We start from the raw sequence: 12,716 nt of genomic DNA on the forward strand, positions 1-12,716 counted from the left end.
GTCCTCCCTGGGCTGCGGGGAAAGGCCAGCAGCCTGCGGTGTCGATCCTTACATGGGCTGGATCCCGTGCAGGGCGTCGCTCCCAGTGAAGCAGGCACGTGCAAGCGCAGGCTCTCCGTGACTAGCGCAGGGCTGGGGATGCAGCAAAGCTCAGTGCCGTGGCGCCAGAGGTTGCTGGCAAAAGAAAGGGCCAGATTCTGCCGGCTTGGGGTGCTCAGCACCTCTGCAACAGGCCACTTTCCAGCCTGTGTTTGGCTGTGGAGTTAGCTGCCACACTCCAGGCAGCCAGCGGCAGCAAGCTGAGCGTCTGGGCTGCAGGGTGATAAAGAGCAGCAGTGAGAGAGTCTCTCTCTCCAGCCAGGGCCTGGGGGCACCGGGCCTCCCTCACAGCTCAGGACCCTCGCCCTAGCTGGGTGTTTGCAGCCTGCACAGGAGCTGGCAGCAGAGACTGGAGACTCAGCTGAGACGAATCAGCTGATGAAGTGAGTGTGGAATCCTCCCTCTGGGTGTCTAGAAAGGCTTCCCGGAGGCACAGCAGCACCTGCTGCCCCACCTGAGCCGGGCTGGGGAAGGGAACAGGCTCTTCTCAGTGTTGAACGATAGGGCAGCACATTGGAATACGCCGTCCAGGCACTGCACACCCTCCCCCCCCCCACAACCTCGTGGGCACAGTGCTGGCCCGGTGTGAGATTCCCCACGGGCTGAGGAGCATCAGTTTCTTCAAGTCTCATCTTCCCCTGCTCCCGGCAGGAATCCCCAGCGGCCCGCCACCACGACCCCAGGGAAACCCTGCTTTACGATTCACCCCTGACACCCCCTAGCCTCCCCGGGCAGGTCTAGACACAGGGCTGGCCCCAGTCTGTGAAGTCGGACTTATGGGGCCCCATCTGACCCCGACTGCATGCAGCTGAGCCCACTGTCCTCCCTGATCAAGCGGGTGAAGCGGGTAGCAGCACCTTGGATGGACAGTTGTGCATGTCTCATGCGACTCCGACTCTGCAAATGCAAGGTCACCCTGTGGTAGCAAAAGCCGCTGCTGTCTAGTCAAACAGCCTCTGCCCTCCCGCAGTACTTTCCAGTCGTTTCAGGGAGACTCTGCTCTCCCTGTGCATACGGTTCTCTGGGGCCGTGGGAGAGACGCCTCTTCCCCCTCCCAGTAGCATGGAAGGGATCTGAGAGCCCAGGGAGGAGCCACTGTCCCTGCTCAGAAAGTGCGGCTCAGGAACTCCGGGGGGGGGGGGGTGTAAATATCTTTGACTGGACCAGCCTCTGTTGGTGGAAGAGACGAGATGTCAAGCCTGAAGAGCTCTGTGCTTCTTCCACAACAGAAGTTGGTCCAGGAAAAGATGTTCCCTCCCCCACCTTGTCTCTCTGATATCCTGGGACGAACACGGCTACACCTCTGCAGCTCTGGGTCGGCAGCTTGTCTCCTCCCCCTCGTGTCTTCGGTAGCTATTCTTGCCGGGGCCTGGTGCTGCAGAGCACGTGGCTGGGCAGTGAATTCTGGGGGGAAGAAGCTGGTGTAATTTCTCTTCTGCTACTCAGCTGCCAGCACTCTCAAGGCTCAGAGACGTGTGGACGCTGGCCTGGCATCCCACGGTGAACACCTGGGCAACCGACTGCTCAGTGCTGCTGCCTCCATGGGGGTGATGTTCCCTGGGGGCAGTCCTGCTCCAGCCTGCCAGGGGGTGTGCTGCAGCAGAAGACATCCGTGATGGAGAGGGGCTGCTGTCTCCTCTGAGACAGTTCTGAACCAACGTCCCACGGTCGGTCTGCTGAGCAAGCTTTCTCATGAGATGCACTGGCCAACCTTTCAATTGGGCAGGAATTCGGAGCTGGGGGGCAGGAGGAAACACTAGCACAGGAGAAGGAGGCAGAGCTGGAAATGCCTCGGAACTGGCTTCTGTGACATAGAATCCGTGTTTCTTTGGTGGGGTCTTCGTGAGAGTGAATGCTGTGCTGGTGAGCGCCACTGGGCTGACAGCCCCACAGAACGTCAGCCCCTGTATGTCCGTGGAATGGGTACAGTAAGCGGGAGAGCACCGGGGATGGTCCCATGGGTGTGATGGCCACTGGATCTGCTGGCTGTAGAGGTCAGCCAGCCACACGGGCACAACAGCACAAAGGTCTATTGGCCCTACGGGTGGATGGCCACATTTGGCCATGTAGTAGCGATTGCCATGGCCATGTTGGTGTGATGCTCTCCACCCTATATTCCAGCTAATTTCTCCCAACTGCCTTTTCCCTCCAGACTGGAAGAAAGGCTTCCTATCCCTAGCCTGATTATTCCTTATCTTCTCTCTGCCTCCCTCTGCACCCCGTCCAGTCTGAGGTCAACCATTCAGTCGTGTCCCTTTGCAGGGCTTTCCAGTTTGCCGTCACTACCCGCCTTTTGCTTCAAGTTTCAAGTTCAAATGAATCAAAAAAATTTGAAGAGAAACTGCTGCACTTTGCGTGAGTTCAGGTCAGTCCCATGCAAAACCTCCAGGCTGTTTCCATCGGAAACCTTAAGCCAGCTCCTGGTGTGCTCAGAACTCAGCTGCTGTTTGTCGAAGGTTAGCAGCTGAGAGGAGGGGGCATCAGATCAGGTTATGTGTCAGGTCACAGAGCTGAGTAGCTTCATCTGTTGAGCTGGCAGGGTCCAGCCAACCCCGGGGCTTTGCTGCAGGAGTTCCAGGTTCCGGAGATACTCGTGGATTTTGAAGGGCTGAGAACCTCGTGGCAGACACTGACTGGCCCCTGTCGGAGGGGATAGTGCTGAGGCTGGGACGGAGTGAGGCCTCGTCTACACTTGAACACTTTGCCTGCATTTCAGTTCGGAACGTGACAAAAATCCCACCCCTAACCAACGGAGCTATGCCAGCAGAAGCCCTAATGGAGACGCAGCTACACTGGCAAAAAAAAGTCCTGTGGCTGGTGTGGCGTATCTCAGTCAGGATCTTGGTATAAGCTATGTTAGTATAAACACTCCTTTGCTGGGAGGGTTTGCCAGTGGAGCCAGCCCTGTCTGTGCACACACAATTCCTGGGAAGACGCTTGCGCTCAGGGAGAGCAGACCACATGGAAGCATTGTTAGCGACGCACTCCAGAGCCACACACAGACACCCTCCTCAAGGCTCCTGCAAACCAGCCGCATCGCTCGCAGCTCGGGGCAGGTTTCCAGGCCGCAGAGATACGCTGAGGGGGAAAATCCCCCCCGCTCTCAAAGGCAAGGGGAGGAGACAGGGTCATAAAATCAAAAGTCAGAATGAACTCAGGGGCTTTTGGTTTTTATAGTTGCTAATTATGATGCAGTGTTTATTGTTACTTTGTGCTTTTATGCTGCTTTCCAGCCACGGTTACCAGGTGCGCACGGATCCCTGTGCACTGCTCGACAGGGGCAGATACACGGATTCTGGCAAAGTCACTTCTTTCGCAGATGCCTGGTGACCTGGGCTGGATGGAGTCTCCCACTCCATTTCAAATGCTTAGCAAGGGTGCCCTCACCTGGGAACTCTTGGTATTGCTGGTCGGTGTTGGTGCGTGGTGCAGCAGCATCACAGACTCTGCACATAGCCCCGGGTTAGTTCCTGGCGCTGCAAGATCCCCTGTGTAGGGGAATCACTGCATCTCTTCCAGTGTGCAGGGCGGGCAGGTGCCCCAAACGGTGGCGGGCAGGCAGCCATCTTTCCCCTCGCCGCGCATCATCTTGTCGAAGTGGAAAACGGGGGCACTGTAATGGAGAGGGGATGTGTGAGCTCGTACGGCACCCGCAGCACTACAGCTGTGACACTCGTGTGACAGGCCCAGCGTCCGGGGCAGTTCTGTGTGTGGGCTGTAAGGAGACGGAGGGTTTCCTAAGGCAAAGTACAGGGCTGGGAGGGAGGCAGGCAGTAATCCCTCAAATTCTGTCCCATTCGGCAGACGGAAGGGCTCCTGCTGCCCAGGCCAGCTCGGCTGGCAGCCCACAGGACGTGATCTTCTGGCCCACTGCCGGGCAGGCAGCTTGTCTCCCCCCATCGCCTGTACAGATAATGGCTGCACAGGGAGCGTGGCGGGCAAGGCTGCTCCTCAGATCCAAGCTGCAGAGACGTGACATTGTCACATCTGGCTCTGGGCCCAGAGCTGCTCGGCCCGGCTTCCTCCTTCGCCAGCTCGTGGACGCCTCTCGTCTGCCTTCAGCCAGCTGACGGATGGGGGCGTGGGAGGGCGTAATGCTGCCGGGGGCCTATAGGTGGCACCAAGCTGCTGCTCAACCATCCCTGGGAGGTGCTGGGATTCCAGTGGGTGAAGGCTGGTAGCACAGGCAGGGAGCATGGAGCTGCCCCCCCCAACGCCCCGTGTGACTCCCAGCAATGCCCCTGCACTGAGAGGGAAACCAGCTCCCAAGCCGTCCCTGGCCACCAGGGGAAGGAGGCTTGTGCAGGCTCACGAGCGTCCCTCCACCCTTCCTGGGAGTGGCCGTGCAGCCGGACGGCAGGGCGAAGCTGCATGAAGAAGTGCGGGCTCTGAAGACGGTGGGAGCTGGTCTCAGCCGCCCACAACGAGGGCTCCAAGCGCAGGGTACGCCGGAGCGTGCAGCGGGCGGGGCGCCAGCAAAGACGTGGAGCTGTCACCACTAGGGATCTCAAGGATGTGCTGCCCCCGCAGCTCTGTTCCTCTAATCCTCTATGTCATGCCCGGGGCATGGTCCTTCCCTGGGAGAATCCTCTTCTGGGCTAGCCCCACCCTTGAGCAGGCAGGGTGGGTTTAACTCAGAGGGGCCTGCCCACCGGTACCCCCTCTGCACGCTAAGTTATCGGTATCAGTACTGGTTGTATTGCAGCTGCACCTGGAGGCCAGGGTTGTGTGAGGTGCCGTCCACCCACCTATCAGAGAGATGGTCCCTGCCCCGAAGAGCTTCCAGTCTGTGAGCGTCGCTCGTTGTGTCTGAGAAGGTGTTTGGTGGAGACGGTGCAGTAGCAGCTTCAGAGAGCCTGTGTGTCTGCTCACCCCAGCGTTGGCCTGGAACAGCTTACATCAGTGTCCCTCCAACTCACCGTTTCTGTGCTTTCCATACGCCTCCCCTGAGCCTGTGTAGGACAGCTGCCCCACCCCCTCACCTTCTGCCTGGAAACTCCTCAATATCTCTATTGCTCCAGGAGCCATGGGGTGAAATAGCACCTGGTCAGCCCTCGCCCCCTGGGAGCTTGAGGCATCAGCAACTCGGGTTCTTTGGCCTCTGCAGGCCAGTAACAGGAGTGGCTACTGGCTATGGTGGCAAGCCCTTGCTTTCATTTGTTGCCAGCCTGTGTCTGCAGAGGCGAAAGAAAGGCAGGTATGGTCCACAGCCAGTCCCTGCAGGCACAGCCCAAAGATAGACCCTGAGCAGGCATGAGAAACTGGCGTCTGGGTGCTTATGTGCCAAAGTGAACACCCAGTCTGGAACTGGGCACCCAAACTGAGGTATTTGCTGCCCACTGGAATCCCACTGCTCCCAGTGTCTGGTGAAGCCGTCCAGTCGTAGTTAAGGCCAGTGTCAGAGGGTGCGAGACACTGACAGGCCTGGGCAAAGGAGAGAAGCGCCAGTTTCAGATGAGATTGGAGGAGAGGCGGTGAGTCAATGAAGCTGATCCGGGGGGAAAGGCTGAGGGATTGGGGAGGGGAGCACAGCAGGCTGTTCCAGGCGGTTCTGGTTCCAGTTCTGGTTCTGGAGAGGGAGACAGAGCCATTCAGCCTCAAGAGCTCTCAAGTTGGCACCTTTCCCCAGGGCTAACTTCACTCTAGAGGGTCAGACAGGCAAATCAGGACTAAGCCGGGTGTTAGAGGCTCCCCACTGGGCTGCCATGGGTTGGTCTCCGTCTGTCCTGATACAAGCAGCTCCCACACAGCACTGACCGGGCTCCCCGCTCAGCTGGCGGGGGCAGCTGTTGTAAACCCCTGGCCCAGACAAAACTAGGCCTGGCTCTCTGTGACAGAGGTGGATTCCTGAGGCAGGCCAGAACGTGTGCATTTCAGGTGCTGTTTATCTTGTGCTCTCACCCCAGGGCCGGACTGGGGCGACCTTCGATCTCCACGCTGAGACTTGTGCGAAGGTAATTACAGGCGTGGGTAGGACTTCAGAGGTTTTACATTCCTTCCCATCGGGCCATGCCTGTGACAGAACTTCCTCCAAAGTGCCGCCATGGCCTAGTGATTATATTGAACCTTTCCATGTATCGGGCCCCTCAAAGCCACAGTAGCGAACCTGGGGCCTGGGAGTTGCAATCCTGTCCCCCTGTGTTTGCGGGTGAGGCGCACGGGCTCTTTCACCTCTCCCCAGAGACCTGGCTCATTGACACCCCATTTCACACGCTCTTGGAGATCTGACAACACTGGCGCCCATTTCCGTGACAAACCAACCTACGGCAGATCATCCCCTGCAAGTCTGGGTACATCCCAGGCAGGGCACCCCTTGCTCATCTGCCTCAGCAAGATCCGGAGGAAGCCCCACTGGTGGAGAAGCAACGCTCGATCTGCTTGGCCCATTCTCCTCCGCTGACCACGAGCTTGCAGCTAGCACTAGTTGTGGTGGTGCCACTCACCCACTGGCGACTGGACGGAGACCACCCTAGGTCTTTGGACCACCACCAGGAGCTCAGCTGTTTCTACCAAGCATGTCCGCATGCTTAGCTCTGGCAAGCTCAAGAGACGCGCCCTACATTCTGGCTTGGCCCAGGCTAGCAATACCTTGAGAACCATCTTCCTGTCTCTGGTTCTCTTGTGCTGTGTAGGGCTCCCCAGTGCTGTGGGGAATCACGGCGCCCTTACGTCTGCTCCTAAGAAGGAAAAACCAACCAATTTCCACTGAAACGTGTGTGCTAAGCCTGCATCCATCTCCCCTTTGGGGCTTCACAGCAATGAGAGCCAGATCCCTCTCTCAGTTACAAAGCTGTCAATGCAGAGTTATTTTGTTGTCTTCAGTGGAGTAACCCTGGACAGATGCTGGTGTAACCTGGCCTGTTAGTGTTTGATTAGGAGAATTGCTCCTCCTCCTCCTCTTCCGGTTTGACCCCACAGCGGTGTCTGTCTTGTGTGTGACAGCCTCATGTGTCACTGCCGTGGAAACAATTGTAGGGTCCCCATTTCAGCACGCGGACCCCGCATTTCAAAAAGAGGAACCGAGGTTAAACTCCTTAGTCCGTGTTGAAGCCCCAGAACAAGTGGCCTGATTCCAAAGAGGCACAGCGGCCAGCAGCTCCCTGGGAAGCCAGTCGGCGCCTCTGGAAAACAGACCACGTATTACAGGGCCTAAAGAAGGATTTAAGGGTGGGATTTTCAAAAGTGATGTAGGAGCATCATTGACTGTCAGTGGGACACGGGCTCCTCAGTCACTTGGCTACTTTCGGAAATCTGGGTAGAGGCACCAGGGCCTGATTTTCAGCCAACACCGTGAAACCGCAGGCACCAGGGCCTGATTTTCAACGCCTGCTTTTGAAAATGGTGATTTAGCAGCAGGCTCGGAAAGAGGCAGCAAGTCAGCCGGGAAGTGCAGAGAAATGGACCAGGGCATGAAATCTGTTCCTCTGTGAGCATCCAGGGACTCAAACCTCATCAAGTGCATTAAATGAATGACCAGGAGCCCTCAAGTAGGGCCATTTACCATCTGTCTGTCCCACCTGCCAATCCTCGGCCAAGCCCCAGTGCCTGCTTGTGACAGCTTCTCAGTGACTCACACCGGGAGCCTGTGAACTCGGCACCCGCCCCAGGAAAATCCCTGCTTTGCGTTCTTCCCACGGGCGTGGAGCGCTGCAGCGAAACTCATGCAGGGACATGACGCGGGCCCCACCTCTCCTGCAGACGCTTGCCTGGGCCGGGGAATGCTCACGCTATCGAATGTCGAGGCACAAAAAGAGCTGACCAGGCAGGAGCTGTTGCCCCCAGGCCTGTGTGGGAGCCCGGGGCTGGGGGGAGTTGACTCTAGGGCATCGGTCTGTCTTGTTCTTTTGCGTATTGAATCTAATTTGTAAATGCACTGGGTGCTGGCGAATGGTTCTGGGTCATATGATTGGCCTCTGCTTATCTCAGAGCAAGCCCAGCCCAGGCAGCCGGAGGGCAAACTGCCCACACACGCTGCCCCACCGACGTGCCTGACGTAGCGCGCCCCCTCCAGGGATGAGAGGCCATTCAGTCCCAGGGCCTCTCTTCTGAGACTGCCAACAGAGGTCACCAACCAACCAGCGTCGAGTGTGGGATGTGGAACTGGACTGAAACCCGCCACGTCATTTCACACAGTCCAGCAAAGAGCTTCAGCCACTCCCAGCCCTGGCTGGATTCGGGCTGGTGGCCTAGAGGGGATCCTGTTCCCAGCCCCCGGGTGAGGTGCACATTACTCCCCTGTGTGGACGGAGAGCTCGCACACAAGGAACTTGGATTAAGAGGCAGCTGGTGCCACTGTAAATGTCCCATTTTGGAACTCAGCTGCGTCTTTGACACCACGTGACGTCTGCTTTTCACACCCTTCTCCCTTTGCGGCACAGGTCTGGCGTTCCGCCCCATCGCTGGGCATCAGGCTCAGCTTCCAGACCTCTACGTAACCGTCCTCGCAGTGATATAAGAGCTGGATGGCTGCAGAAAATCTCTTGTGTGCTGAGCCCACCTGAGTGCTGCCACATCAGTACTTCCTGGGGTATATTTAACGTTCGCAAGATTGGGCTCTCCGGCCTGGCAGAGTGTGGTGGGCAGCCTAGTGAGAGAGCCTGTCTCCCGAGGCAGCCTGGAAGGCATAAGCCTCTTTTCTCCAAGCCCCCTAGTTCTGAGATCCTGTCCCACTGGGAACGTGTCTTCCCGATCCCAGCCGGGGTCCATCTCATGCCGAGAAGCATGAGGACCGAGATCCCTAGGTAGCTCGTCTGCACCACATGCTGTTCTTCCTCGGGTCCTGCTGTGAAGATCACTGAGCTGTTTGTATGTTCCCTGGATCGATGGCACGCTGCATCCTTTTTAAAGATGGGACCTTTGTGTGTCCAAGAGCATGATGGGATGCAGTATGGGATCCACTGGCCTCTTCTCTACCCCTCCCTGTTTCATCCACCATTGACGTCTGTCCTTGGATTTTTATTGGCCTTTGCTAATTTCGGATTCTCTTCAGAGCGCTGGGCAGTGCACTAATAGGAGCTGAGGGCATGATTTTACAGAGGAGAGCGTCCCCGGGGGGTTGGAAACGGGTGGGGGAGAGGCGCAGGGAAGGTCTGGCCTGAAAACGGGGCAATAGACCATCTCAGAATGCCTGGCAGCTCACCCTGGCCTTACCCACACCGCACCACACGAGAGGGCATGTGGCGGCTCTGCGCTGCTGAGCCATCTCTGAGGGGCAGCGTGTGGGGCCCTACAGCCCCCGGGCCGTGCGTCAGGCTTGGGTATCTTGCAGCACAGGCCATGCACAGAGGGTGTGGGGGGGGCTTGCATCACGGGTCAGCTCCAAACTCAAGCCCAAAGAAGCCTTTGCACCATTTGCTTCGTCTTTCTCACCTTATGTCCTCTACTCTGCTTAAATCCTTTCCAAGGATAAAGCATAAAGAGGACGAGGGCGCTGTCAGAGCGCTGGAGACACGACTGGGTTTACAGCCCACGGTCTGGTCAGTTACCGAGGGGCTGCGACATAGCTTTGAATCCTTTGGTTTGCAGCACCCACCCCAGCGTCCCCGTAGTTCAGTCTGTGCCGGGGACTGGCCCAGCACCGCTGGAGGACAGAGAGCTGGCAGTGTCAGCGCATTCCTAGCTGGCTTGCTGAGGCCAATTCAAAAGCAGCCAGGAGCAATTTGTTTCCTTATAAGGTAAAAAAAATCAGCTTCTCTCCTGGAGGGAACAGGGAGCAGCCAGGTCCAATCATGCAGGTTATGCAGACACACCCGGCTTGGCAACGCTGATTACAGCAGGCCGACCCTGGGCGTAAGGAATGCTGGCAGGGCGCGGGCAGCGTCTCCTCCCCACTAATCACTGACTAACACTAAGGTGTGAGCAGGTGGGGAGCAGCAGAGACAAAGGAAAACACAGAAGCATCAGCTAAACGAAGAGTCTCCCTGTAGCATTTACGCCATCAGCCTTCCTTGGGGGGTGAATCGCTCTTACCTAAGCACCATCCCCGGAGCTCCATGCTGCGAGCAGCAACAGGCACACAGCCGACGTGGGCAGCAACCATAGCCCCAGGGTCTGGCCCCTGCCATGGCAATGGCTCTCTGCGAGCCCCTCACCCTCGGGGGCGGAGGGGGGAATCCCAGAACCAAGGAGAATCCAAAATGAGTTTTGCTTCTGCTCAGAAGTGAATCTGGGACAAAATCTACAGGGGATTTGGCAAATGGCAGCTCATGAACCAAAGACCCGAATTCAAACAGACTGTCTCAGATCCAAGGGACAATGCGAGGCCTCGAAGCACCAGCAGGGTCCGTTTGAGCCCTGTTTGTATAAACACTTTGGAAGGCGAAAATATTCTCACCCCAAGTATGTCAGTTCAGCAGCACCCGCCTTTCCTGAGCAAGGGGACACCGCACAAGCCGTGGGACTCCATTGGGAGAAGCACCCAGGAGCTCCACTGCTTCGCTGAGGCTCATGCAGATGGGACCCAGGCTGGAGAATTTATGGGAACAGCCTTTCTCCTGGGATTCTGGTGCTTTGGCCTCCAGGCTGGATGGAGGGTGCTGAGGAGACTGACAAGGAAGATGAACTTTGCGTATGTCAGCCAAGCTTCCCTGAGCCTCTGCAGAGACGGGCTGAAGGTTTGGGCCAGTTCTCACTGTATGCAGCCAACCTCACCCTTCCCAAATCACCAGCGTTTCAGAGGCCCCAACTTCTCTGCACCTCCAAACTAGGCCGTGCTGAGGGGGAGCCCTAGCCACAAGCTGGGAGCTCCAGAGCAAAGATCCCCACATGTTCCCAGTGTCAGATGTGCACCCCGGGGATCAGCCTGACTGCAGGCAGGCGACACTCTGGGCCTAGACAGTCACTGCACCAAAGGCAGGCACATCCCATGGGCCCCTTCCCCAGGAGGGCGAGCACCACCATAGGAGGGCAAGAAAGACTCTTCTCCCCAGCCCTATAAAGACGCTGGATACATTTGCGGGTGGCCGTAGCAGCGTTTGTGTTGGGGAAAGCAGCACAGAACATCATCCGCACAGAGAGGCAGTGAGGGTCAGTGGGTGGGAGCCAGGACTCCCGGTTCTGTTCCCAGCTCTGTTGCTGACATGCTGGGTGACCTCCCCTCTGGTGAGATTGCAAACTCTCATGGCAGGACCTGCCTCTTGCTATCTGTCTGTTCAGCACCCAGCACCAGGGACCTGCTTTTGGTTGGGGGCCTCTAGGTGCGACCGTGCTACGTGTGATGGTCACAGAGATGGGCCGGCCTGGAGAGCTTTTGGCCTAATCCTTTTACCTGAGTGCTGGATCTCAGCAGGTGCAGCTGCCCCGGGACGTGCTAGCAATCACTTCTGGCCAGTCCCACTGCCTGCCTGTTGTATCAGAAACCAAGAGATGGGTTTGCAAGTTTCCTGTTGCGGAGTAAACGGCCACCTGCCAGCAGCTCTGCAGCTGGACATTCAGACCAGGGCCCTGGGCTTGCGGGATCATTTCGCGGGTCCTTGGCAGAGGCTTTGCTAATGGGCAGAGTCGTGCTGTCCTGCAGCCAGAGTGGGTTGAACGAGTGTGATTCCAAGGTCCCGGCTGGCTGTGTGAGCTGCTGGCTGCGTGGCTAAGGCCTGCACTCATGTTCTGCCTGCGATGAAGCCCGGCTGTTCAGGAGCAGCACATGTACCCTGGCCACTTCTTTCCAGTAACCAGAATCAGAGACATTTGGTTCAGCTCAGGACAGTTAATCCCCCAAAGGCTTCCCTGCCACAGCTCACTAGTCTGTGTGCCCGTCACAGTGCCCAGACTGCATCGCCTGCTTCAATAACGGGCCGAAGGGCATGCGTGCGTGCTCACAGGCCATCCAGTGCCCCTGGGCGGACGGGCTAAGAACAGGCTCTAATGCACTCGCTCAGGACAACAGGAAATCCCCAGCCCTGCCGCCAGCAGGCACAGAAAGGGTGGGTTTGTGCTGGGAGCAGCAGAGAGCATGCCAGCTGTACTGCTCTGTGCAACTCCAGGGGAAAGGGGAGGCTGAAACTAACTCCTGTGCTGAATGCGCCAGGGCTCGGCTGCCCAGCAGAACCCAGAATCGGTGCCTTTAAATCAAGCACTTTCCCATCCCTGGCAGCACTGATGTAGCAAAGGGGCTGGGACCCTAGAGAAACAACTGTTTAAAGGCAGAGAACCTGATTTGCTAGAGAGGGCAACTCAGGGATCGAACTGAGCAAAGCAACGTCCCCAGGCCAAACCTGTGGCCCTAGAGTCACCTTGCTGGACTGAGCAGGGACCCCAGGAGTGACTCTTGCCCTGTGTCCCAAGCAGCGAGCGCTCCGCCCCCCATCTCAGACCGGGGCAGGCGGGTGTCGACGGTGACGTGTGTGGTTGGTGGCTGCCAAGTGCTGTGCAGGTGGGAATCTGTCTGCGGCTGGGCGTGTCCCCGGCGGGGCGGGTGGGGTGTTTGTGCACCGTGGGAAGCGGTGCTGCCAGTCGCCAGGCACACAGGAGGAGCTGCTGGAGCATAGCCAGCGTTTGGCCCTGGGGCGGAGGCTGGGTGTGTGGGCAGGGTGCAAGCCTGTGCCTCGCCTTGGGGCAGGGATGGGGCTGGGAGAATGCGGGGCTGGGTGCAGCCAGCGGAAGGCTGCAGGTTGAGACGCGCG

The sequence above is a fragment of the Emydura macquarii genome, unplaced genomic scaffold (assembly GCF_026122565.2).
Source record: "Emydura macquarii macquarii isolate MOO-44397 ecotype Brisbane River unplaced genomic scaffold, CSIRO-AGI_Emac_v2 contig_629, whole genome shotgun sequence".
Taxonomy (NCBI): Eukaryota; Metazoa; Chordata; order Testudines; family Chelidae; genus Emydura; species Emydura macquarii.